The sequence below is a fragment of the Lytechinus variegatus genome, chromosome 17, assembly GCF_018143015.1.
Source record: "Lytechinus variegatus isolate NC3 chromosome 17, Lvar_3.0, whole genome shotgun sequence".
NCBI lineage: Eukaryota > Metazoa > Echinodermata > Echinoidea > Temnopleuroida > Toxopneustidae > Lytechinus > Lytechinus variegatus.
The window spans coordinates 20,708,440-20,734,916 of NC_054756.1; the positions used below are offsets into that span (position 1 = coordinate 20,708,440).

Sequence of the window (26,477 nt, forward strand, 5' to 3'; positions counted from 1 at the left end):
CTTCCCCTATAGCTTTGGTCAGTCTGGCTCGATTCCGCTCACATGACCATGATGACTGCGACATTAGATATTTCTTTAAATCCTGTTATTTTCGACTTTTTTTATTTTCGAGTACTTAGGTCAAAAGGTGCAAAGTCTCGAAAATAGAGGTCATGTCACCTTGTTGCAGAAAAAAAAATTCTTCGAATTTGTTGAAAACATTTTAAGTTTATATACTCACAACAATATATATTGGGTCACAAGGCGATAAATCTGGGGTCTGTTGCCAAAGTGACAGAAATTGGGATAAGATTATTTCTGATTTGTTGAAAAATTTCTCGTGTTTGGTTTTGGATTTGCCTTTATTTGTAACTTTCTCCGCAACGGCCATTTTGCAAAGTTAATACATACACTTATGAATAACGTCATCATGGCCACTGACATTGCCAATATCCTCCATCTTTTTTAGAATAAATTTTCACACCGCAAACGCTTTCAAGAACATATAAAATGTATTATCCAGTGCCCCTCATGAGAAAGGGCAACCAAAAAGTCTTGGTCGGAAATTGCTGAATTCAAAAACAGCAGTTTCATCCTGGAATCTGGACAAATGATATGTTTTCAATTTTGTCATCTACCACAGGACGAAAAATGCTGTCCGGTTCAGCAATTTTCGACGAAGACCTCTCAGTTGTTCATTGTGATATGACTTTCATTTTTAATACATTTACTTTGTTTTTGAATTCGTTCTGCTTCGTGATGCGAAAACTCCCTTTTCCCCACCTTCTGCTTCGACGCTCCCTTGACACAAGGATGTACTTCAGTCCAGCAACACCTATTCCTTCCGGGGCACTACGCGATAATGCAAACCACCAACTCCTTACAACATCTTTACGTGAAGGTTTCTTTTTAATCGTGCTCCAGAATCCGGCGGCAGCGCTGCGTTGCGAAAATGAATCTCTTTCGCGTCTCTGGACACGTCGTCGCCGGATAAGTCATTCGCGTTAGACTCGTTCATCCTAAAACACGAAGGGTGAAAAGATGAAGCAGTTTCTCAAATGTCCAGACCGAATAAGTCGATGAAAACTCAAGGCTTGTAACGAGTACAAGAATGCTGAACGAAACAAATATTGCCCACACCGAGTAAATATAAATTTTGGAAAAGAAAGAAATTAATTTCGAAGTTATCGCCACACGCAAGGTTAAAGCCCTATGATTTGTATTACTGTAGTGCTAACACAATGTGAACTTGTATTGTATAGTCCTTTAGCCATACCTTAAACAGACTTCTGGTTTGTTCAAAGAAGAATAAAAATTAACTATCTACATAACGACAACAAATACGATGTGGGCATTGTTGGTATCAGTCTTTATTGATCAAATAATTATGCGGGTATTGCATTACTTAATACCCAACTTCCATTAAAATAATAGTAGTAATATCATATAGGCTGATCTTGATGAGGGCATATACACTGAAATTGTATCATCATAACCAAATATATAGACTGTATGTCTAATGATGTCACCTGAATCACAAGAAAGTAGTTCAGTTCTCCCTAAGACAATAATCCCCATGACACCAATCAGCATCTTCGACGCTATAGCGAAAAAAGGAGACATCTGAGACAAACATGCAATCAAATTTTATACCGAGGTCAAGTCAATAAAATTACTTTTGGTACATGCAGTACGTAGACTTAATGCATGCATAATACAAATTGGTTTGAACCATCATAGACAATATTCCAAGGCTAACATAACCCCATAATAGAATTGCACTGCTATTGAATGGTTAATTGCATGTAGATGTTTTACTTTTACTCATGATACTCTTTTTAAAGTCAGTCCGACATTGAACATGGTAGTGCAAAACAATTCTTAGCCCACAATTGAATTGTTAAAAAAAAAGTGCACGCAGGGTACCCGGTGGTCTTATCTGTATTAAGCGTTATTTTATGCGGTTAGAGTCATACATCCACCCAGCAATAAAGGGTCATTTAAAACTGTATTAGTATAGTTTATTGCAATAGATTTAGAGAGATGGTGTTGAATTATGGGTTACACTTCGTAATTCTGAAGGTTCGTAATTCCGAAACACGTAAATTGCCTATACCTCGATGTTCGTTAATCCGAAAACGAAATGAGGTTCGAAGTTCCGAAGTGAGGTTCGTTGATCAGAAAACGAAATAAGGTTCGAAGTTCCGAAGGTTCGTTAATCCGAAAAGAAATAAGGTTTGAAGTTCCGAAGGTTCGTTAGTCCGAAAACGAGATAGGGTTCGTTAATCATTTCGTTTTCGGACTAACGAACCTTCGGAATTACGAACCTCATTTCGTTTTCGGATTAACGAACCTTCGGAATTACGAACCTCACTCCGTTTTCGGATAAACGATTCTTCGGAATTACGAACCTCATTTCGTTTTCGGACTAGCGAACCTTCGGAATTACGAACCTTCGGAAATACGAATCTTCGGAATAACGAATCTTCGGAATATCCGAATCTTCGGAATACCTGAACCTTCGGAAAACGAAGCTTCGGAATTACGAATGTGTGCGGAATTTTGTAGCCCCCTTTGCCGATCAACATAACGTTCCTGAAGATGTACATGTATTGCATCAAGCCTAAACGATGGCGGTCTTCCTTTAGAAATTATCATGTTGTAAAATGTATTATGCATCTTATTGATATTTAATTTCACTGCCTTTATTATGGCTATTACTTTAGTTTGTTATATATTACCTTTGTATATTGTATATTTTGAAGTTCTGATACTGATGTGAATACATAAATAAAATAAAAGCAAAAGCAAATCAAATGAAATAAAATAAAGTAAAGTAAAATAAAATAAAATTAGAATGCACCTTTGTATGAGTGCAAAAGAGAAAGAGAGAGAAAAAAAAATCAAATTTCCATATCTTTTCCTGAGAAACATACAAATCACTGACCAAAATAAAAATTAGGCCTATGTTCTTCCGATTATGTTGACCTATATCATGTATAAGAGAACAAAATGAAGCGTGGGTTTTTGCAACCAATCACTTCACTCTCTCAAGGAAGATTTCATTTTTAACGGGACACTGTTAAAAGCATTCTTGATTTTCAAAATAATATCTTGTTGGAAGGTCAGGGGTAAAATAAATTTCTATAACAAAAATTAAAAATTTCCTGTAAAATTAAAACAATAAAAGAACATAATTCATTCATTGACAGGAATGGTAGGCGGATAAGGTGCATAAGTTTTTAGAGTATATCGCAAATTATCTGGCTATCGGCAAAGAAAAGAAACAACAGCTTTTCATTTTAGTAAAACAACGAACTCTTTGATGCCAAGTAGCAATATCCTCATGTTTTAAGGTAGATTACCTTTTGACTGTTTGCTCGAAGGACAAAACCTAGGATACTCACCAAGTGTCCTTGTATATCGCTGGAATATGAAGAGATCCTAACAGTATCTTCTTACAACATAGCCATTTTTACCATTAAATAATGATGCAAAGCATTAACATTCTTACGCTTTGAGGTCATTGACCTCTATAGAGATAATCAGACTGATGTCTTAATTTATTTAAAATGAATCCTATGACAACGGTGATAGTGTCATGCTTCAGCAGTAATTTGCAAAATGGATATGATCAGGTCAGTGCCTGTACTAACAAATCGTGTATAATTGTCAAGATGGCAGCTATTTGAATTTCTGACAATTAGACGTCTTTCCATGCAACCCTTCGACTTTTTGGGGACTTTCAGTAGATCATTTTGAGAAATTCTTTACAAAATAAATTCTTTTGCACTTTTTTAAGGTCATTCAGGGGTTCAATCACCAAATGGGTAATTTTCCTGGAATTTAAAGATGATGAGCGACCTCTACACATCTGCTCACATGCATCAGCTCCAAAATTAATTTTCTCCAATCTAATATCATTCATCAATCAAGTTTGGAGCTCCCATTGTATAGGCCTAACATATGCATGATAGGAGCTACCGTAACTACCAACACAACAGGCTTGAGGATTAGAAGCCTTTAAGCATCCAGCGGAGCATCATGTCTAAACATGGGAAACAGAAATGGAATTTAATCGAGGTAAGCAGATTTCTAAATTATTTGTCGACCAAATCCAATAGAGTTTCTAACCAGTGGAAACTAAAAGAGATTATAAATAATGTTACCGATACACACTGCCTCCAGTGTCTATATATATTTGCGTGTAATTCCGTGAGACATTTTTAACCAATCGTACAGGCGATTGAATGCTGATTTGAAAGATCCAGTTTCTAATCGTATTCACCACACATTTGCAAAGATTGAGTACCTAAACTCTATCTGTAAATGATGATGGTGATGATGATAATAATAATGATAAGATTAACAATAGTAATAATAATAATAATGATGATAATGATTAATAGTAAGGTACTGTACAGAATTATAGAGTGCAGAAGCTATTCACTAGAGTAAGCCTTTACTGCATCACACGACTCATAAAATGTTTGTTGATGTTTTGTGAGTTTTGATGCAAAGTTATTTTACAGATGGTTCTTTCCTATCTTCCAGGGCTAAGCTATTTCAGGTCTTGGGGGTCACGCAAACGCAAATTTATGCTCGATAGCATTACTTTTGTTTAGAAGGATGGGAACTGTAAAAGCAGATAATCCATTAAACTACACCATATTGCCACCATGATCATGATGATGACTGGATTTACAACTGAAAAATCCTGGAATATAGCCAGGAGCTTGACCAAGACGTGCTTTCATTTGACCAAATGAGAATTAGACCAGGGGCCCGTTTCATAAAAATTTACAACTGTTGTAACTTTTCCATTATGGCAACTACCATGGCAACCGTGATTGTAATTGGCTGCTGAGCCCTGTTACCGTTGTAGTTGCCACAATGCCAAAGTTACAATAGTTGCAAGTCCTTAATGAAACGGGCCCCAGGTATATATTAGACCAATTGCAAATTAGATATAATTATTAGTTAACAAAATGGGTTAAGCCCATTTGTTAATAGACAAAAGGAGAATTAGTCCAACTGTTGTACGATCAAGTGGGTAAAACCGAATTTCCACTGGCTCTGCTGCTGTTCCCTATATCAGCATCCCCTAAAAGTGAATTACCAGTTGGTCTTAACCCGATTTGACTAATGGCAGTTTAGCCTCATCCTATACATGGTCTAATTCCATTTCGTCTACGACCAGTTTACCTTTTGGTGTAATTGTCATTTGCCTATTTACCATTCCGTTTAATTTCCATTTGGTCTAATTTCTATTTGGTCTAAGATTTACATTATTTGGGATATGGTTATTAGGATTTATATGGGGTTTAGACGAAAGGCGATTAGACCATTTGGCTACTCGACCCGAGTGGTCATGGGACCAAGTAAGAATTCGACCAAGTCCTATACAAAAGAACAGGTGGAAGTAAGAACAAACTGTTACTAGAGCAAATGGGTTTAGCTAATAATAGACGATCAGAGAGTTTGACCAACTGAAACTGCTAGACCAAGTGGAAACTACAAAAATAATATATGATAATAATGATAATAATAATACACACATATACAAGCACACACAAACACACACCCTCACATACACACACACCACCCTCACCCAAACACAACACTTACCCTAACATAACGCACACAACCTTATAACAAATAACGACCACACCAGGACGCACATACACTACACACCAGACTGGTGGTTGAAGACAATTAGTGTGCTGGCGACAATATGTAAGTTTCTTTTTGCCGACACTTATTGGCGCAATATGCTTAAAATTGAGTCTGGCACGTGCAGCCCAAATTTTCGCGAGGCGACAATTTGTGGTGTCAGACTTTGCAGAAATTGTCGCGGGGTGACAATTTGTGTGGGTGACAATTTGTGGTGCAACAGCGTTCTCAGACATACCTAACTGGAATGATAATTTAGATGTATACATGCATTCATAAATAAATCATTTGATGTTTGTGATATTCAGGAAACTGGTCAAGGGACAGTTACTTTCTTCATCATGCTCGTGACCGCGATCACATTTTGTGCAACAGGTATAACTGAAAATCTTTCTATATTAAACAGGTTATATCAGACCTATTCCCTATTTCATTTGAACTAGGCATGATGTTGGATCCGTGGTAACGTCAAGTTAATATCAATGCCGATTTTTTGTTGCATTACTGCACTGTTAGAAAATTTATCCTTAAAGGTCAAGTCCACCTAAAAAATGTTGATTTGAATCAATAGAGAAAAATTAGACAAGCACAATGCTGAAAATTTCATCAAAATCGGATGTAAAATAAGAAAGTTATGACATTTCAAAGTTTCGCTTATTTTTAACAAAATAGTTATTGAACGAGCCATTTACATCAAATGAGAGAGTCGATGATGTCACTCACGCACTATTTCGTGTGTTTTTTATTGTTTGAATTATACAATATTTAAATTTTTACGAATTTGATGATTAGGACCTCCTTGCCTGAAACACAAATGCTAGGATAATGGAATTCCACGTGTTCAGGGAGGAATGAAACTTCATTTCACATGACAATGCCAGAAAATCAAAATATGTCATATTTCATATAATAAAATACAAAAGAAATAGTGAGTGAGTGATGTCATCAGTTCCCTCATTTGCATACCGACCGAGATGTGCAAAATAGAGCAAAACTTTAAAATTTCATAACTTTCTTATTTTACATCCGATTTTGATGAAATTTTCAGTGTTATTCTTGTTGAATTTTTCTCTTTTTATTCAAATCAAGTTTTTGTTGGGGTGGACTTGTCCTTTAAAATAAAAGAAGTTCCTGCAGCAGAGTCTCGAGAACACCTGTAATCTTACCAGATCATGTAAAATTACAGGAAATTGGTATTTGGTGTATGGAGCCTTACACATTTCCTTTAATAAAACACACTTTTCCCTTTTTTTAACAGACCTGTTTTGTTTAATTGCAGAAAAATCCCTATTTTATGAATTTACAGAATGATTCTGTTATTGCTTTCTGCAAATTCTTCTTTTTTCTGCAAAATCAGTTTTTTTTAAACAATGTGTATAGAGAGCTAAAGGACTTCTGATTAAAGTTAAGCGCTATATAAGCAAGTATGCTTATTATAAAGGCTTAATTTATATTTATTTCTCTTATATAAGTGATAAACACGTGACAAATATTGAATAGGTAAAATTATTATATTCATTTTAAACATTAAACATATTTTCAAAGTTTTTGGTGCATGGTAGTGTAAATACCTTTAGGTGGTTTCGTGCATGGACAGTTGAACTATTGGGAAATAAACATATAATTACTAGGACAAAAAAATGGGTTGGTTGAAGTAAATTCCAACTGATTTGGATCAAATGATTCATGAAGAACTCCATAATTAGTAAGCAGTAAGCTTGACAATTTAATGCATTTTCCGTTATACTCACAATTTAAGTTTAATTAAATTCAAGGTTCGCTGCACAGGATTTTCTTTTTCAGGGGGGGGGGTGGATTTAAATAAACTTCTGAAACCAGAATTGATAGGTTGACAGTTACTTTGAAATACATCGATACAAGCTATTAAATTAATGACATTGTGCAGCAAGCATATCGCATTGATTAACTTAACCTCGCGATAAAACTCGCTTGCCGCGCAAGACCTCTGTTTTAACCGATATTCAATAATTTACGTTTTTCAAGTGTCATCTATTCACTCGGCATTAAATATTGATGTTCATCAGCCTTTCTATTGAGGTTAGATGACAATAATCTTAATTGCGGTGACATGATTCGAAATCAATATTATTCCTTACTTTTACTCAAACCATCTTTGACATTTAATACGAAAATGATTGAACGGAAATGAATAAAGAAATAAATGAGTAAATAAGTAAACAAATATAAAGATAAATAAATAAATATATAGATGAATCGGTAAATTTTGTCCAAGAGACTCACACCGCCCCATAGATTAATAGGCCTTATTGATATGCACAACATGCGTTAAAGGGGGGGGGGGGTACCCTAACCATTACCTGGCTTTATAAAAACCGAAAGGCCAGAAATTGGAAAATGGAAATTTGAAAATTAACTTTGAAGTCAAGCAAATGACAACTACCATATCTTAAAATTCACCTGTTTATCCCTTCATAATTTCATTGTAGCATCGCTTGACGTCCAAGATGTGTGCCCTCACGTGACCATGACGTCATGTCCATCATTACTAGAGAGAATGGCGAAACTGTGCAATACATACCGAAACCCCTAACACCTGATCTGGATTGGATAACTCAAGAGATATCCAAAGATCATGAGATTTCTGAGGATGCTCGTCATTATTTTTGCACCGAACCAGGTACATATAATTTGGACATTTAATTATTGAAAAAAAATGTTGTATGAATTGTTCACCCTTCATAAACATATGTTTCTGTTATTGCAAAATATCATTCTATTATCAGAGTATATTCTGTTATTGTGGAGGCGTTGTCATCTTGTAGTTAAGACCCTCGTCTTGTAATCATAGGAACGCAGGTTCGAATCCCATTCATGGAGTGTTTTCCTTCATTTATTCACATTGTCTTGCACTCAACCCAGATGAGGTGAATAGGTACCGGCAAGATTAATCCTCGAATACCCCCATCTCACTAGATGGCGATTCCGCTGCGATCGTCAAAAATCGACAAAGCGTGGTATATCGTAGCTTGAACGTGGCTTGATCTTTTCAATCTTCTCCGTCGTACCTTGATCTTTTCTGAAGCGGCAAGGATCGCCACCATCTTCCTGGTCGCCACAAAATTTTGAACATGTTCAAAACTTACGTAGCGAGATCGCGGAGGTGCTAAAGCGCATCATAATCGAGTCAAGAGCGTATTACAAACGACATATTCCTAGCTGTAACGAAGCTCCAACGCACAAAGCGTAGTAGAAGCGCATTAAAAGCGGCACCGATCGCCCGTGTTTTTCAGGCCCGTTCCCAAGACAATTCTGCTACGCTGCTTCCGTTTACGAGGCGACTGCCTTGCGCTCGACACGCTTCACACCGTTTCCACCACGACGCTTTCCCTTTGGGTGGCATGTGGCACACGTTCTCAGCCCGCTGCAGGCATTCGCGTTGCGCTTTTGCTGCGCGGCTGATGTTGGTGGTGGTAGAGGAGGAGGAGGAAGAGGAGGAGGAGGAGGAGGAGGTATAGTAGGAGGATGAAAATCTAACTGCTGAGCCAGCTTGAAAGAGAGAAAAAAAAGACGCTCGCATGTCTTGATGACGAAATGGGTTACCTCCGCAAAAATATATAAATTGAATATGTTTTAAAAATAGAATGAATTCTAACTACAGTGACAGTAAACAATATTAAATTTTTAATGATTCGATCACTGATGTATTGATTGGGAAAGCACACTTTATGGGGATTCTGGCATTGTGCCCCCCCTTATGAGTGCTCTCACATCAGTAGACTACTTCTTGAAAGCAAATTTGAAAGGATTTACCTAAAAATTTTGAGTGACACACTTTTGTGGAAAAAAATAAACAAAATAATAAAACATTTTTATGCTCTTTTATGAAATTCTGGATGCATCCTTCATATTAACTATTAGGCTCATCGAATCTTTTGAGTGAAATTTTATATAATTATGACTTAAGTGACAGCCAGGATCGGACCCAGTATCTTTTTGGCCTCCTCCTTGTACTGTCCTCGTATCAGGTCCTCGTATTCAACTTCTAATTGAAGTTGTTGTATAATGCTAAGATGTATAAGTCCAACCAAATTCTGGACATCCATCTTGGTCGGAGGTTGGCAATCGACTGAAAAATGTCTCATGTGCCGCGATCAATATGCTGATTGCTTGAAATCGTTTCAAGAACCCATCATGAACGTAACACAATCGTTCCATCGTAGCACACCGTACCGAGGTCCTAATTAGCGTATGGGCCTCGTTGTACGGTCGCTTTGATCGCAGAAGCAGCGCATCACATCTGCTCAATCGTGGCAAGAGAGTGAGCAGCGTCGTACTACCAGCGTATTATCATCGCCTTCAGCGCAGGTCCGTCGCAGTGAAGTTGTATGTGCAATCGCCTCGCAGGCTAAAAATAGAATTCGAGGACGATTCTGCTACGCTTTGCGGGATTTAGACAGATCGCCATGGTCGCCATGGTCGCCATGATCGCATCCTAGTGAGATGGGGGGAGCTAAAGCCGGACTAATACAGAAAAGGCAACTAGATAATCGGCGCATCATAAATGCTATTCATGTGACGTATTGTTTAATATGCAAATGAAAGTAAAATTGATTGAAATGAGAATTAACATACAAAACGGGTAAATTGTATTTCAAAACAACATATTATTAAATGAAAAGGTGATTATGTTGCCAGGCTTCCTACCCGTCTTCATGCGATTTCCGTTTGCACTTGAAGTTAAGATTGGTGTTAAAACAGAAACGTGAAAACGAAATAGAGTCATTTTTGGAAATATGATAGCTACACTTGCTATATGAGCGGGGTTCTCTACTCTACTTCTATTTTCTTATAATCACACATGGAAAACCAAATTTAAATGTCTCAATTTTCCATGATGATTAGTTTAAAAACATAGTGATGGAGAGAGAGGAGAGAAGAGAGAGAGAGAGAGACCAAACACTGAAAAAGGAACATAAGCGTAAGCATATCTTGCATCTTACACTGAACAGTACAGTGATTCAAGGAAGTATAGGATGTGAAATAAAACATAATTATAGCTGGATAAAGAATTTTTACATCAAATATACCCCTCTTTGAACAATTATTTAAAGCTTTCTGTTAAGATTCTTTTGCACTAAAATGACATTTTTGTGTAAAATGGGAGAATCGAGGCTGATCCTCTCATTGTAATTGTATATATGTATGTATTTGTAATTGTATATATTTATGTATTTAATTTATGTTTTTGTTGGGTACTCTTAAAACTAATTTACAAGGTAAATACGGATTTATACAAGTTAGATGACAAAAAAACTTTTGAAAATGGTGCACGATCTTATGTTTTGCAGCAATAGAATATTCAGATCTGTACTTCACCTTTTCGATTTTTCATGCTATTGAGATGTCGATGACACTGTTCTTTCTAGTATGTATACTCATGCATTCTTCATCAAGACGACGCAACTTGCCATGAAAGGATGATTGATTAATTAAGATAATGTTCTCTGATGCAGATCACTTGTCTCATGCGTTAATATGATTACGGCATTGTATAGGTTTTTAACAAGATACACGTCGATATTCAATATAATTGACACGAGACCCGAAGAGTGATGATTAATCACCTTTTTTTTCAGTGGCGGACCGTCACCCGAAGAAGACAAAATGATTGGAGGGGTACTGTATTATTTGTAAACAATGCTGTGCCCTCCAATGCTTTTTCTCTTCCGGGTCATGGTCCACTACTGCCGTTTTTTCATTCAGGGTGTAGCTGAATCGTCTGATCTTGTATAGTGTTGTCTGTATTGTCATCAGACCTGGTTGTGTTAACCCGAGACGAATAATTACTAAATTGATTATTAGTCAATGTCAAATACTTTTTCGTACATTTGCCTCTTCACCAGATGATATAATGTTATGTTTGAGGTGATTCCATAAAATATTCAACCCTTTTTCACGTTCCACCCCATTGTTCCCATTTCTTAATTCACTCCGTAGACTTACCAAGTCATGGTCCTTCGAGAAAATTGCAGACTGTCATAAAAACCGGATATCAGAGACAGAATATTTCATGAAGGTCTCACATACATGGGGTCGGACGTGAATATTTTATAGATTTGCTCTTTACCCTTAATGTCATACGGACACCTTTCCAGAATAATGATCATTCCTTTACCAATATTTACAGATGACATTCATTCAAGCATTGTTACTCATGATAGTGCTTTCCTGTCTCCTTGGTTGTAGGCCCTATTATTTCTCCTATGTTCTGTAAATTTTCATTTCTATTTTTTTTTGTTAAAATGCAACACAAATTACAATCAAACACACTGAATAGAGTCTTAAATTTAAATTTTTTGTCATTTGTACCTTTTCTTAATCGTGCCTTTCTTTTATATATTTTATTGTAACGTTACCCTCCACTTAAACTGCGAATGGTAATATTGAAGAGTAAGTCGATGTTTTTCTTGGCAATCCCATGTACTTCCTGCGACACCTTGAAAAGGTTTTTTGACCATCCAGTATTCATATACGCCAATACTTCAATACTACGGTAACATTAATTTTACTCGGGCCCTATCCACATAAGAAGACGTTTAAATAATTGTAATAATGGTAACTGACCTGATAGAAATATCCCGTTTGTCGCTTAAATAACAAGTCCACCCCAACAAAAAGTTGAGTTGAATAAAAACAGAAAAATCCAACAAGTAGAACACTTATTATCTTTTGAATTAAATTCGGATGTAAATAGGAAAGTTAAGACATCTAAAAGTTTTGCTTAATTTCACAGAACAGTTATTTAGTACATCGTGGTCGGTATGCAAATAAGGAGACAGCACAGGGTGACCAGATGTCCCGTATTTCCCGGGATCGTCCCGTATTTTGCTCCTGTGTCCCGGCGTCCCGACAAACCCTTCCCGGGACGCCTATTTGTCCCGTATTTCAGAATATTGAACAAAATGTAGTTAATACATTTAAAATTGACGAATTTTCATCAAGTAACCAACAGATAACGGATAACGAAACAGAGGCAACATTAAAATTGATAATTAAACCTTTGCAAGTTCTTCGGTGATTTTCTTGCTAATTAACCCAATACATTGCAAACTGGCCTCCCGCCTGTGTGCGGCAGGTACTGGCTATAGGCAATTAGGATCGGAGCAGATTCTCAATGGTGCAAACAATGACATGATAAACAGTTTTTCCACCAAAATAATCACAAAATCGGCGGAAAATTGTATTATATTATGGATTCTCAGGTTACTGATTTGGAGATGTGATCGAAGAAAGAAGTTTTATGAGTTTTCATAACTAGATCTAGTTGTTACAGCTTTCGTTTTGAGTCTTGTTGTGTATCATGACGCGATGTTTCATCTAATTTTTAAGTTGACAATGTCTCACTTTGAAATTGTATTCATTTCTGAAACATTTTATTTTTTATTTGAAAGATATATTTAAAAAGCACCAAATATCATGATTTTTGTGAGATGATTGGATTTTTTTGTTTGCTTGAAGTTTAAACTTTTCTTTCTTTTCTATCCTTCTATATATCCTTCCTGCTTGCCCTGTTTGGTTCCATCTATCTTTATTTCCTATCTTTCTTTTATGATCCTTCCTCTCTCTCTCTCTCTGTTCATTTTTCTTTCTTTCCTTATTTCTCTTACCTGCCTTCTTTTTCAAAGTTTTATTTCCTTCATTCTTTTTTCCTTAAACTTTTTTTTTTGCTTCCTTCTCCCCTTCTCCGTTTTCTTTTCGTCCGTTCTCTCCTTCCATTTTTTTCTTTTTTTTTCATTCTCTCCTCCCTTCATTCTTTCCTCTCTCTTTTTCCTCCTTTCTTTCTTTCTTTCTTTCTTTCTTCCTTTCTTTCTTTCTTTCTTTCTTTCTTTCATTCTTTAGTTTATTTTTCGTTTATTCTTTTCCCTTATTCCTTTTATTCTTTTCCCTTATTCCTTTTTTCCCTTCTTCCTTCCTTCTTCCCTTCCTGTTTTTCTTCTTTCTTTGTTTCTTACTTTCAAAGAATGAAGAAAACATGACTTTCCTTCATTTTTTCTTTCCTCTTCCTTTTTTCTCATTTATTTTGTCTTTGAATTTACACATTTATTCATCTTCCCTTTCTTTCTTTCTACATCAATTCAAAGAATGACGTTGACTCTTTTATTCTCTTTCTTTTATTCTTTTTTCCCTTCATTTTCCCCTTCATTTTTTTCTTTCTTCTCAATTCATCTCCTTTCGTTTTTTTTCTTTCTCCTTCATTCTTTCGTTCACCCTCCATTCAATTCTTTATATTTTTTTCACAAGGCTAACATCACTGTGTATATAGCCTTCTTTGTTGATCTTTTTTGTCGTTTGTCCCGTATTTCATTTTGTGAAATCTGGTCACCCTGAGACAGCATTACGTCATACACTCACTATTTCCTTTGTATTTTATTATATGAAATATTCTAATTTCCTCCTCATTATCAAGTGAAAAACGATTAATTCCTCCCTCAACATGTGGAATTAGCAATGTTCAATACTACATGGTTCAGTCAATTTTATCCTCATTGTTAAATATGTAAAAAATGAAATGTTGTTTAATTCAAATAATAAAAAATGAAGAACTAGTTTAAAGGACATAATCGATTGTCTAAATTGCATGTCACTGAATTGTGAAAAAAAAATCAAAACTAAAAATGTCATAACTCTCCTTTTAATCCGATTTTGATGGATTATTCAGCGTTATGCAAGTTTGGTTATTCTCTATTTATTCAAATAAAATTTTCCGGGGTAGACTTGGTTACACTTCGTAATTCCGAAACACGTAAAATGCCTATGCCTCGATGTTCGTTAATCCGAAAACGTAAAAGGGTTCGTTAATCCGAACATTTATGGCGTTAATCCGAAGGTTCGTTATTCCGAAGGTTCAATAATCCGAAAACGAAATAAGGGTCGATGTTCCGAAGATTCGTTAGTCCGAAAACGAAATAGGGTTAGTTAATCACTTCTTTTTCGGACTAATGAACCTTCGGAATTACGAACCTCATTTCTTTTTCGGATTAACAAACCTTCGGAAATACGAACCTCATTTCTTTTTGGGACTAACGAACTTTCGGAATTACGAACCTTCGGAAATACGAATCTTCGGAATAACGAACCTTCGGAATATTACGAATGTATGCGGGTAGACTTGACCTTTAAGTCAATGTTACAATTTGTAAATATGTTAGGGACAGCAATATTCGATAATTAATGATAGGCCCATTATTTTTTTAGTTATCAATTTGAAGACTTACTATGAAATGTGTTTACATGGCATACTAAGACACGGTTTGCAAATGAATAATTGTCTATTTATTTTGTGATTAATGAATTAATCAGTCAATCAATAAGTGTATTTATTTGATGTTATTGTTATTTTTTTTCAAGTTCATTTACTTATTATGATTATTGTCGTTTTTCGGAGGGGGGGGGAAATTATGTGACGTTTACTTCAAAACAAGAAGTGTCATATCGTGGGTAGCATGGAGGTATCAGACTCCTGATAAGACATTAAGTGGAGTCATATGAATCAGTCCCCCTCCTGCATTAAATCAGTGTCAACTGTTATGCAAGGGAGGTTAGCGAATGTAATGGTCGAGTCCGGAGACATGGTTGCTATATGATCATACAACAATTGAAAAAGATTTTCATATGATATTATTTCTAACCAGTTTAATCTAAATGTTCGTTGTGCTACTTGTTATGGGCATGGTGTATTTTTCAGCACACAAATTCTTAAATGTCATACAAACAATATAATTCTTTTCTATCTTTCGTTCTGCTTTTGCAGCATGCCTTTCGAATCCCTGCCAGTATGGAGGAACTTGCGAGGAAACAGAAATTGGATTCTCCTGTCTCTGCTTCGATGGTTACCATGGTAACAAATGCGAGAATGGTAAGTGACCACAACCCTAATCCTAACATATTCATAGCCATAACTGTAGCCTTTATTTCCTTTGCCACGATGTGAATCAATTTACTTGCAATATTATATCATACACTTCGTCGTCCATGAGCTAATAATAAAAAATAATAAATAAATCCCATTCAATGTCAATACTGAATCTACGAGGCACAATTAACGTCTTCAGTTTGGCGTGGTGATTTATTGTGTCCCAATATAGGATTTTTTTTGTCTGATTTATGTGGTGTCATTTTCCTTCGCTCATTCGGTATAGCAAACACAAAATCCACTTTCTTAAAAGAATTTTGGTTTTAGATTTCTATATTACGTTCACACCAAACAATCCATTAACCATAATGTCAAAGGTGCTATTATTAACATATCTTTCAGTTTTTGTAGTTTTGTATCAATATGTATAGACACGAAAGTCCTGTCTGTAAAGCTTCTTGGTGATAATATATCCGAGGGACCACTTGCTCTGACATCCCGTCTGCGCTCTAACACGTATTTCCTGATACATCAACACCAATGGAACATGAATCTGTCTCAGCTGGCTTGTCAGTACCTAGGATTTGAAGGTACTTAACACTTTATATGATTTGCCGATCATCGATGTTATCCTAGTCATTGCCATCATTACCATCGTCATCATCATCATCATCATCATCATCACTATCATGTACATCATCATCATCAACATCATCACCATCATGATAATCCTCATCATTACATTTTGATATTTGTATGTACGGCCTGCCGGTTCACTCTTCATTCAAGTGCCCCTATTTACTAAAATATTCATGGGGAATAGGAAAAAGAGGTTCGGGTTCGTGGAATCAAAGGTAGTGGCTCATTTTATTTAAAGTATGATTTTAACAAGTAGGTTTCTATGGCAAGGAATTGATCGGAGCGTTTTATATATCAAGATTAATGTACAACTGTAATACTTCAACGCTTGAAGACTCTGGTATCTTATCAAAATATGATTTTATGATTTCAAGGGTAAAGGGAAGGCTGATTAGTTCTTGTAGTAACTGTTTACACGATACAATCGTTCATTTTTTTATTCAATGTACGGGAAGCATCGTGTTCAGTAACTCGTTCTATATGTAAATACAGTATATGTGTACATATGTAGTATATGTATATATTCCGAAGGTTCGTTTATTCCGAAGGTTCTTTAATCCGAAACACGTAAATTGCCTATACCTCGATGTTCGTTAATCCGAAAACGTAAAAGGGTTCGTTAATCCGAACATTTGTGGCATTATTCCGAAGGTTCGACAGTACGAAAACGAAATAAGGTTCGTTGTTCCGAAGGTTCGTTAATCTGAAAACGAAATAAGGTTCGTTAGTCCGAAAACGAAATAACGTTCGTTAATCATTTCATTTTCGGTCTAATGAACCTTCGGAATTACGAACCTCATTTAGTTTTCGGATTATCGAACCTTCGGAATTACGAACCTCACTTCGTTTTCGGACTTACGAATCTTCGGAATAACGAACCTTCGGAATATCCGAACCTTCGGAATAACGAAGCTTCGGAAATACGAATGCATGCGTATATTTGTTCGACAAAGCTTGTGATTTGCTTTCTTTACATTCCCTCATCTCAAACAAGGAGTATTTGCTACTGTAAGCGGTGCGCTGTATGATTTCATCGACCCCCCTTCTGAGGTTGTATCAGTGGTGTGTCCTGATGACGTCATGAACATAACTGACTGCTGGTTCGAGACTAGAGTTGGTGGAATCAACGAAAGCGAGACGATAGCCCTAATATGTTGCCCTGGTGAGTATATCTGCTACGCGACTATTGCCGAAATACTATTACTACCACTAATTTTGTTATCAAATACATAATCATCACCATCATCATCGAGACAGCTTAAAGCACAAGTCCACCCTAACACAAAATTTATGTGAATAAAAAGAGAAAAATCCAACCAACATAACACTGAAAATTTCTTCAGATTCGGATGTGAAATAAGAAAGTTATGACATTTTAAACTTTCGCTTAAAATTCACAAAGCAGTTATATGCACATCCTAGTCGGTATGAAAATGAGGAGACTGATGACATCATCCACTATTACTTTTTTAATTCATTATATGAAATATGAAATATTCTAATTTTCTTTTCATTGTCAAGTGAAACAATAATAATTCCTCCCTGAACATATGGAATTAGCATTTATTAATGCTATATGGTTCAGTCAAGTTGGTCCATATTGTCAAATTTGTAAAAATTGAAATATTGTATAATTCAAACAAAAACAAAACAAAACCAATTAGTGACTGAGGGACATCATCGACTGTCTCATTTGCATGTCACCGAGTCATGCATATCACTGTTTTTGAAAAATAAGCGAAACTTTCAAATGTCATAACTTTCTTATTTTATATTCGATTTTGATGAAACTTTCTGCGTTATGCTAGCTTGATTTTTCTCTATTTATTTAAATCAACATTTTCCTGTGTTGGACTTGACCTTTAAGTCAATTATGTATTTAAATGCTCCAATATGATAAGAAGTAAATAGGGAGGGGAGGAGTAGACATGTACCAGTGTTCAGGGTATTTTGGTATGATACTACAGTATAAGTTGCAGTTTTAATATTAGAATAATAATCATCGCTGTTATTATTTTTTTTTTTCATTAATTGGAAAAATCCTAGGCCTAATATGATTAAAATGGTCCTAGAGATTTGACCATCCCTTGCCAACTACACTGGCACCACAAGGTATAATACCTTGCTATATTTTAAGCAATGTTGTGTCCTCGCAGTATAATGTGGGAAAAGATATGACGATGTGAACTAAAATGAAATGAGAAAATTAGGACGCAATGTATTACCAATAATTCTAGTTTATTCATTATCTTATTCAATATTTTCACACCCTGATTTAATAACGTGTATCTTGCCATTTACCACAGTGAACTCGTGTAATGTATCTGGTAGACCTCTTGGCCTTGAAAGTGGTGCGTTACCGCATTCGGCAATATCTGAGTCGGATTGCTATGAAGCTAACCTGCACTGCGGTCGTTATGGTCGGTTGAACCTTAATGGTGCCTGGATTCCATTCAATTCCGATGAGTATCAATGGATGCAGGTCCAGTTCGAGTCCAGTTATATAATAACGGCTGTAACCGTTCAGGGAAGACACAACTACAATCATTGGGTCACATCATTTGTCGTTTCTTCTAGTTTGGACAACATTACTTGGACTGATTATCTAAATGTGTACACTGGATCAGTCGAGGTAATGAGAAAAGGGGTGAAAATATGACCGTACAACCGTAGAAAATAATCTGATGATAAACTTTCAGTCATGTTGTCTAAAAAATAGCAAAAATAAAGCAATATTCCAAACAATAATTTTGTCAACATTGTGTGAGAAACTGTCACAAATCTATACCGTCCAATTTTCTTTCAAACTATATATTTTATTGAATAATTGTTTTATTCTAGGTATTTCCAGGAAATGATGATAGAAATAGCTACGTGACTCATATGTTCATTAGACCAATCGTTGGGCGATTTTTTCGGATTCATCCAAAGACATTTTACGGCCGTATAGCTATGAGGATGGAACTATATGGGTTTGGACCTGTAACAGATGTCATAGGTATGTACAGAAGGGGTCCACCCGCCAGTCATAAGGACCACTAGTCATGATAGCAATAAGGGTCGCTATTCATAAGGGTCTTTGTTCATAGAGGTCGCTAGTCATAATCAACGATGGGGGGGTCGCCATTCATAATCCAACAAGAGGGTCGCTAGTCATAATCAAGGAAGTGTGTCGCCAGTAATAAGGAGGAAAAGGGTTCGTTGATCATAAGGGTCGCCAGTCATAATAGTGGATGAGAGTCGCCATTAATCATAGTAGATGAGGTTCGCCAGTCTTAATAGTAGAAGAGGTTCGCTATTCATAATAGAAATGGTTCGCCAGTCATATTAGTAGATAGATCTGTTTTTCGTGTGCTAAATTCTTTCACGCGACACCCCACACCATACATGCATGTACAATACGACTGATGGTCATCATCGTATACATGTTTTATGCCCCCTGAGCCGCCGGCGAGCCTCTCCTATAACAGCTGGCTGGAGATATTCGAAATGCAGGGCCTACAATAGATTAACGTCAGACCGCAGGTCCCTGTGCTAATGAGCAAAAGGGCCAGATTCATCCAGATCATCTCGTGGATGAATCCTCCTCCTTGCAAAATCTCGTGATTTGTGAGATTTTCTTTCTTTGAGAATTTACCTGTTTTACATGTAACCTCTAGTTAAATGAAGTATCATTGCACGATCAGATAGAGTAAATGTTATTCTTTCATATTGGTCATTTATTTTGTATACAATATTTTGATAAATAAGTAATTTTTTGGCCTGAAAATGTGCCTCAAAACTGAATTTTCTTCCATAAAGCTGAACTTCTCCACTTTCTTACAATGGCATTCTGGATATGCAACACCTTTTAATCGGGTCAAGATCACACACTTTTCCCACCAAGGTACAAGACGAGATTTCTGAAATTTTGTACTTGCATGAAATCCAGAGTTCTGATTGGCTTGATATTCTTTAAAAGGCCATGTTGTTACATGAGTTTTATATTTCCCCCCATAAAATCCCACCTTTGTCACTCCGGAGTATCAGAGCGAGTTTTGTACCTTGATGTTCGGGTAGGTGTAGTGAAGTGGAGTGAAACCTACACTGTACACGAACATCACTTGAGGTACGGCCACTCCAGCGCAGAACTGTATGTGATGTGTTGACCTTTGCGCGGGCGGCCGCCGCCCCAGGCAGGACAAGTGCTAGCGCAGCATCAGCGCTGCACAACTTGAAAGTCAAATTTACCGGCGCGGCGGTACCAAGAACTAATTAGCCAATTTGAAATTGGTTTTCATTTATGAATTATAATTAAGATACAATTCTATTCAAATGACTGCCATATATTTTGATCATCGAGATTGGAGACTCCTTATCAACTTTTATACTGATCTGTTATTCATTTCAGCGGCACTGAACGTTGAAGGCAAACCTGGATGTCGTCCTCCTTTGCTAGGAGAGGGGCTCGGAGTAGAGGACGGTCGCATACCAGACAGCAGTTTGACTGCCTCATCGTTCTTTGCAGCCGACCATGAACCTTACAGGGGCAGACTTAATACACCCGAAGATCTTGGCATAACCGTCGGAGCATGGGTCGCCGTTAAGGCAGATAGCAACAAATGGGTGAAAGTAATTTTTTTCGACGTGTCTGAATATAATTTAGCTCATGTTGTAGTATTCCTTCGTCGATAGCCTGTGTTCGCTCTGCGATATGTAGGCTTTAAGAGACACGGTATAGAGAACCGAAGTGATGACGTCATAAATTTTCTTTAAACATTTAAGCGTGTTTGAAACAATTTTTTGTGTATAACATGATGAACCCCCCACACACAGTTAAAATGTGGTGGGAATTGGTCCATGGGGGCCTTAGATATGACTCCATGAATACATAATTCGCCCCATTGAAGCCAGTGTATCATTTGTATGGTTCTAAATACTTTGACTTTAATGGGGGTAATTATGTATTCATGAGGTCATTTCTTGGGGCCGATGGACCAATTCCCACCAAATGTTGGTTGTGGGGTGTTTTCATCATGCTCTACCGAAATATGCTATCGAAAATGCTGATACATAAAAAGTGAAAATTGATGACGTCACACTTCGTTACTCTATTATTGCAAGACCTTTAACATTCATTAATACGAACAAGGATTCGTGACATCAAAGTTCACTTTTTGACATAAGAAAATTGAATTCTTCATACCAAGAAAAAAATATCGTATTTCTTGATTGACATCAAGAAGTAAATTTTGGATATGACTCCTGATAACACGAACAACGCGGCCATACACCCACGTCGCTGAACATCCTTAAAAGAAAATTCACTATTCTCATGATTCGGACAGTGGGTGGGGGGGGGGGGGTGAGGAGATTACATCAAGATGACGTCATTTCTAAATAACGGGAGTAAGCCTGATAGAGTAACACAACCGAATCCTTGGGTTTCCCTGTTTTCCTTCTCTCTCCCTAATCTTTTATCCCAGTAATTGAAAAAAAATAAGGGGAAAGGAAACGATTCGGTGATCAGTTCTGTTATAATTTGAACCCCTTTCTAGTATTTATTGTTCTTCAGTACTTTCCTACTTGTAACGTATTTAGTCGATTCTTTGTCTTTGCGAGAGTCCAAATAAGAGCCCGCTCTTATCTACGTTCGTAAACCGTATTTTAGTGCAAACCAGTTTAAAGGTCAAGTCCACCCTAAACAGAAATCAATTTTAATGACGAGAGAACAATCGACAAGCATAATGCTGAAAATTCTATCAAAATTGGATGTAAAATAAGAAAGTTATGACATTTTAAAGTTTTGTTCATTTTTTTGTCACAAAACAGTTATTTGAACAACTCAATGATATGCAATTATGAAACAATTATTATCCACATGTTCAGGGAGGAATAACACTTATTTTCACATGGAAATATGGAGAAACTTGAAATATTTCTTATAGTAAAAAAATGAAGGAAATAGTGATCGACATCATCGACTCTCTCATTTGCATATCACTGAATTGTGCATATATTAAGCACTAAAATTTGTTGCATTCCTCAGATGCTAGTGTAGTATACGGAATCATTGATTGACAACGAAAAACAGATTTTTTTTTGAAAATTAAATTGATGAAAAAAATGCTATCGGTGATCAATGTTAACTAAACTATCTAGAGAACCAATTACGTAATATGTAATAATGAACATTTTTATACTTCCAATTCCAATTTATATGATTATCTGACCTCCGTTTAATCAATGAAAAACTGGAATTACAAGGTTATATATTATACATGAATATGCAAGCTAGTTCGACGATGAGTGACAAAGATGCTGTCAACATTGATTCAAGTCATATTTCATTCATAATACACACACATAGTGTATAGTGACTATTGCTTTTCTACAGTGCGTATAAAAAAGTTTACACTTTGAAAAAGCCCTGGGAATTAAAAAAATATATAACATGTGGGTAATTTTTTTTTACATACAATCTTGGGTCTGGGTCTCACCTTTCCGATGAAAGTAAAAGTTTTGACATAATGCTACACTTGAGTGAGCACTGTCCATTTTTGTAAAGCTTGCTGAAATCTGTTTGCGCCGAATTGCTCGTTTTCACGCTGAGTGGATTGGAAAAGGCGAAATCAAACTTACCCTGCGAAACATTTCTCATACATTCCCTTGCACTTTTCATTAATTGAAATCAAACAGATACATTCAAGCATTTTGTAACAATTTTGCCACCCAAATTAAACTTTTAGCATTTAGCAAGCACAACCTTTACCCTTTTTGTGCCGGGTGGATCTGAGGACATAACTGAATCTGCAAAAAAATTTATATCGGATATCTCCAGCATTTTTCATTTAGTTTTTAGTATTCAAAGTGGGTTTACATTTCATTTTTCATTAAACACTCATTTCTCCACACTTTCCCCAAGCTTGACAATGATTAACAAAATCAAAACAAACCTAAGCCATTTCATGTAAATCACAGCTCAGTGTAAAGCAATTATCGTCACGATGGCCTCGGTGTGTAAGGGAGTGGGGTGGGGTGCAGTGGCATTCTTCGAAGTGTTTTGTGCAAAGAAACCAATTAGAAAAGGTAAAAGATATCTTCAAATCAATTTTACTAGCTTATTTCCATGTATTCTTCATGATTAAGGTCTACTTTTATTCGCATAACTATTCCAAGGTTCTGCGCAAATCATTTTTCACTAACTTTTCAAAAGTAAGTGGTGCTCACTCAAGCTGAAATATTTTTTGACAGTTATATCGTCATCTGCTTAAATGGATCTGTACCAATGTTAAACCATGGAAAAATCTTCAGGATATTACAAATGTATAATTTTACAGGATTTTTATCTAAGTGTATTTTTTATACGCACTGTATACACAATGCCGATGTGTGCATTCGGGAACCAGTGAAGAGGTTTTCTCTAGTTGTATTTACATTTTATCCTCTTCTCTTCGACATTCCGAATTTTCTAAAGGTTGAACTTAACAATGAAACTTTGGTTACTGGTGTAATCAGTCAAGGACGAGCTCGCGAAGCATCTGGTCAAATGGTCACGTCGTTACATATCTCATACTCAAGGGACAATACCAATTGGATCTTTGCACTGGAAGACCAATGTGGCGTGAGGAAAGTGAGTAATAATGATAATAGGCCTATGTGTATGATAATAATGTATGCTGTAAATCGATTTCAGGGGTCTTAAATCACTTTTAATACATTCGATTTGTTGAATGCTTCTTTTAGTTTGCATTAATTTAGATTCTATTTTTTATCAGGACTACTGTTGATAAAAAAAAATTAAATGAAATAAGAAATAAGGTACGGATATCGATTTTTCAAAATAAAATTGATGATGCTAACCATAGAATTTTTGTTTTAAGGAAGTGTGTGATTATCATTACTATAAAATCAACAATGATGCTAATATAATACATGTATGTTATTGTTTTCTCGTGTGTTTTCTACATCAGACATATCCAGGAAACTTTGATGGAAACTCGTATGTGACGACATTATTCCCTCATCCCGTTACTGCACGCTTTGTCCGATTTCATCCTGTGAAGTATCGGAAGAACCCGTCTATGAGATTTGAAGTACTCGGTATAAACAACTAATCTAGTCAACAACCATAACTACTCATTTAAAGTTTCCATTGCCTTTTGCTCTTTGATAGTATTTTCTGTTGTTTTCCAGGCACATCCGGATATTCATGGACGCATCCCTACGCCTGTACCCACACACTTCAATGCAGAAACACCTGCAAATACACAGAAACAAACACACAGACATACACCCTCACGCATATATGCCAATAGGGGGGGGGGGACTCATTTAACTTTGACATCGAATGTGGGAATGAGTGCACGTAATGCGATATCCTGAATTTAATCCACAAACCGGGCTTATTTTTGGACATAGTAAACACAAACGTAAGCATTCCCGAAATCCGAGCCCATATTAAAAAAAAGTATTATGCATATATTAGACAATGCGTCACACAAAAAGGAAAACCCCCGGGGGGCAGTTAACTATATTGCTATACGCACGCGTGACCAAGTAATTTCCAAACACCCCCCTAAACGAGTTTTCCTCTGTGTGCAAACTAACCCCCTAAACAAGTTTTTCGCTGGCTTTATTTACACATTTTGGCCCCTATACAAGTTGTCGCCAAAATATGACCTCGGGGAAAAAACATACCCTAAACAAGTTTGGCTAATCTTAAAAAAAAAAGCTTTTTGTGGAAAAACCCTTCTTTAAATACGTTTGACCCCGCGATTGACCATTGACCAGTCTTTCAAAACCATCTTTTTCTTAAAAATGTGTGTTTTTGATGGCCTTGACGAGTCCACGCGCGAACCGCGTCCAAAACTAAAAAACACCCCTTTAAACGCGGTTTTTTTGGTCACGCGTGTGTACAGCAATATATTTGACTGTCCCCCTGGAGGAAAACCTGTTTTCATAGACAGATTTCACAATTATTAAATACGTGTTTACAAAAAAAAAAAATCGATATTTATGGTAAGAGCGGAATCCTATCTTTGATATGAGAGCAACATCTTAGCAAATCGATCGCCCATTGATCCATCAGCTCAATCACCAGAGATAATAATACCTGCCAAAGGGTGCTTGAGAAGAATATCATCAACAGTCTTTGTGAGATATCTGATAAGGCTTTCCACATCAGTACTAGTTGGTGGTGAGTATACTGATGCCACGGATACTGAAGATACATCTTGTTGGTCGGGTATTACCTTACCTTACCGCAAATACTGGAAGAATGCTGAATCAGCAGTCGAGCTTCCAGTCTATCTGCTTGTCAGCTTCCTTCATGCTGAGACAGAGGGGCAAGTTGGTGAAAATTGACTTCTCATATCTCATTAGAGTAGTGGGAATCATAATGCTTATCTTTCCAGTGTCGGTCTAGCCTGATTTTGAAGGTGTCTACCGTGGAAGCTTCAACTACCTCAGCTGGGAGAGAGTTCCAATCATGACTACTTGGTGACTAAAGCTTGGTTTCTCACATTTGTTCTGCATCTTGGCTTTACAAGTTTCAACATGTGACCTCTTGTAGTACTGTCAGCTAGTTGAAAAAGTGGTCTGGGCAAGACTGTCGACTTCATGAGTGATCTCAATTGAACATGTCACCTCCTTTCTTCTGTACTCTAGGATGGTACGTTCAGGTGTTCAAGCCTTTCCTTGTATGGAAGATGTTTGATCCTGGAGACTACTTTTGTTGCTCTCTTCTGAACTCTCTCGACAGCCTTAGCATCAACAATGTACTGTGGTGACTAGATGACATTTTCATATTCCAGGAATGGCCGCACTAAGCTTTAAGTAGTTTGGGGATAGTGGTCGAATCAAGACACTGAAAGTACGTATGATGCTGATCAGTATCATGTTTGCCTTAATGACAGCATTTGACACTTGCTAGTGGAATTTCAAATCGTCGTTGAACTAAAGTTGCACTTTGAGGACCAGTCCATCAGTGAGTGCAAACTTGTTTGGAAAGTTAGCATTGATTATGAGTGGAGACAGAAGAAAAGGCCTTAGTATCATTTGCATAGATCCTTGCAGTGGATTCCATAACATCAGGAAGATCATTGATGTACAGCACAAACAATGTCGGGCCGAGCCCGCTAACCTGGGACACCCACTATTTACCGTGCACCACTAAGATCTGGCATTGTTTACTACTACCTCTGGGTTCGGCCACTGAGAAAATCAGCAATCCAAGTTTTGAAGCTCCCCTGGATGTTGTATGCATCTAGTTTTGTCACAAGTCGTTGATGGGGTAAACTGTCAAAGCCTT

At 36.6% G+C, this 26,477-nt stretch overlaps 1 pseudogene; it reads left to right on the forward strand.

Moving 5' to 3' along the window:
• LOC121431313 overlaps window positions 1-24,790 on the forward strand; it is a 30,562-nt pseudogene extending 5,772 nt beyond the window's left edge.
• Window positions 24,791-26,477: the final 1,687 nt, after the last annotated feature.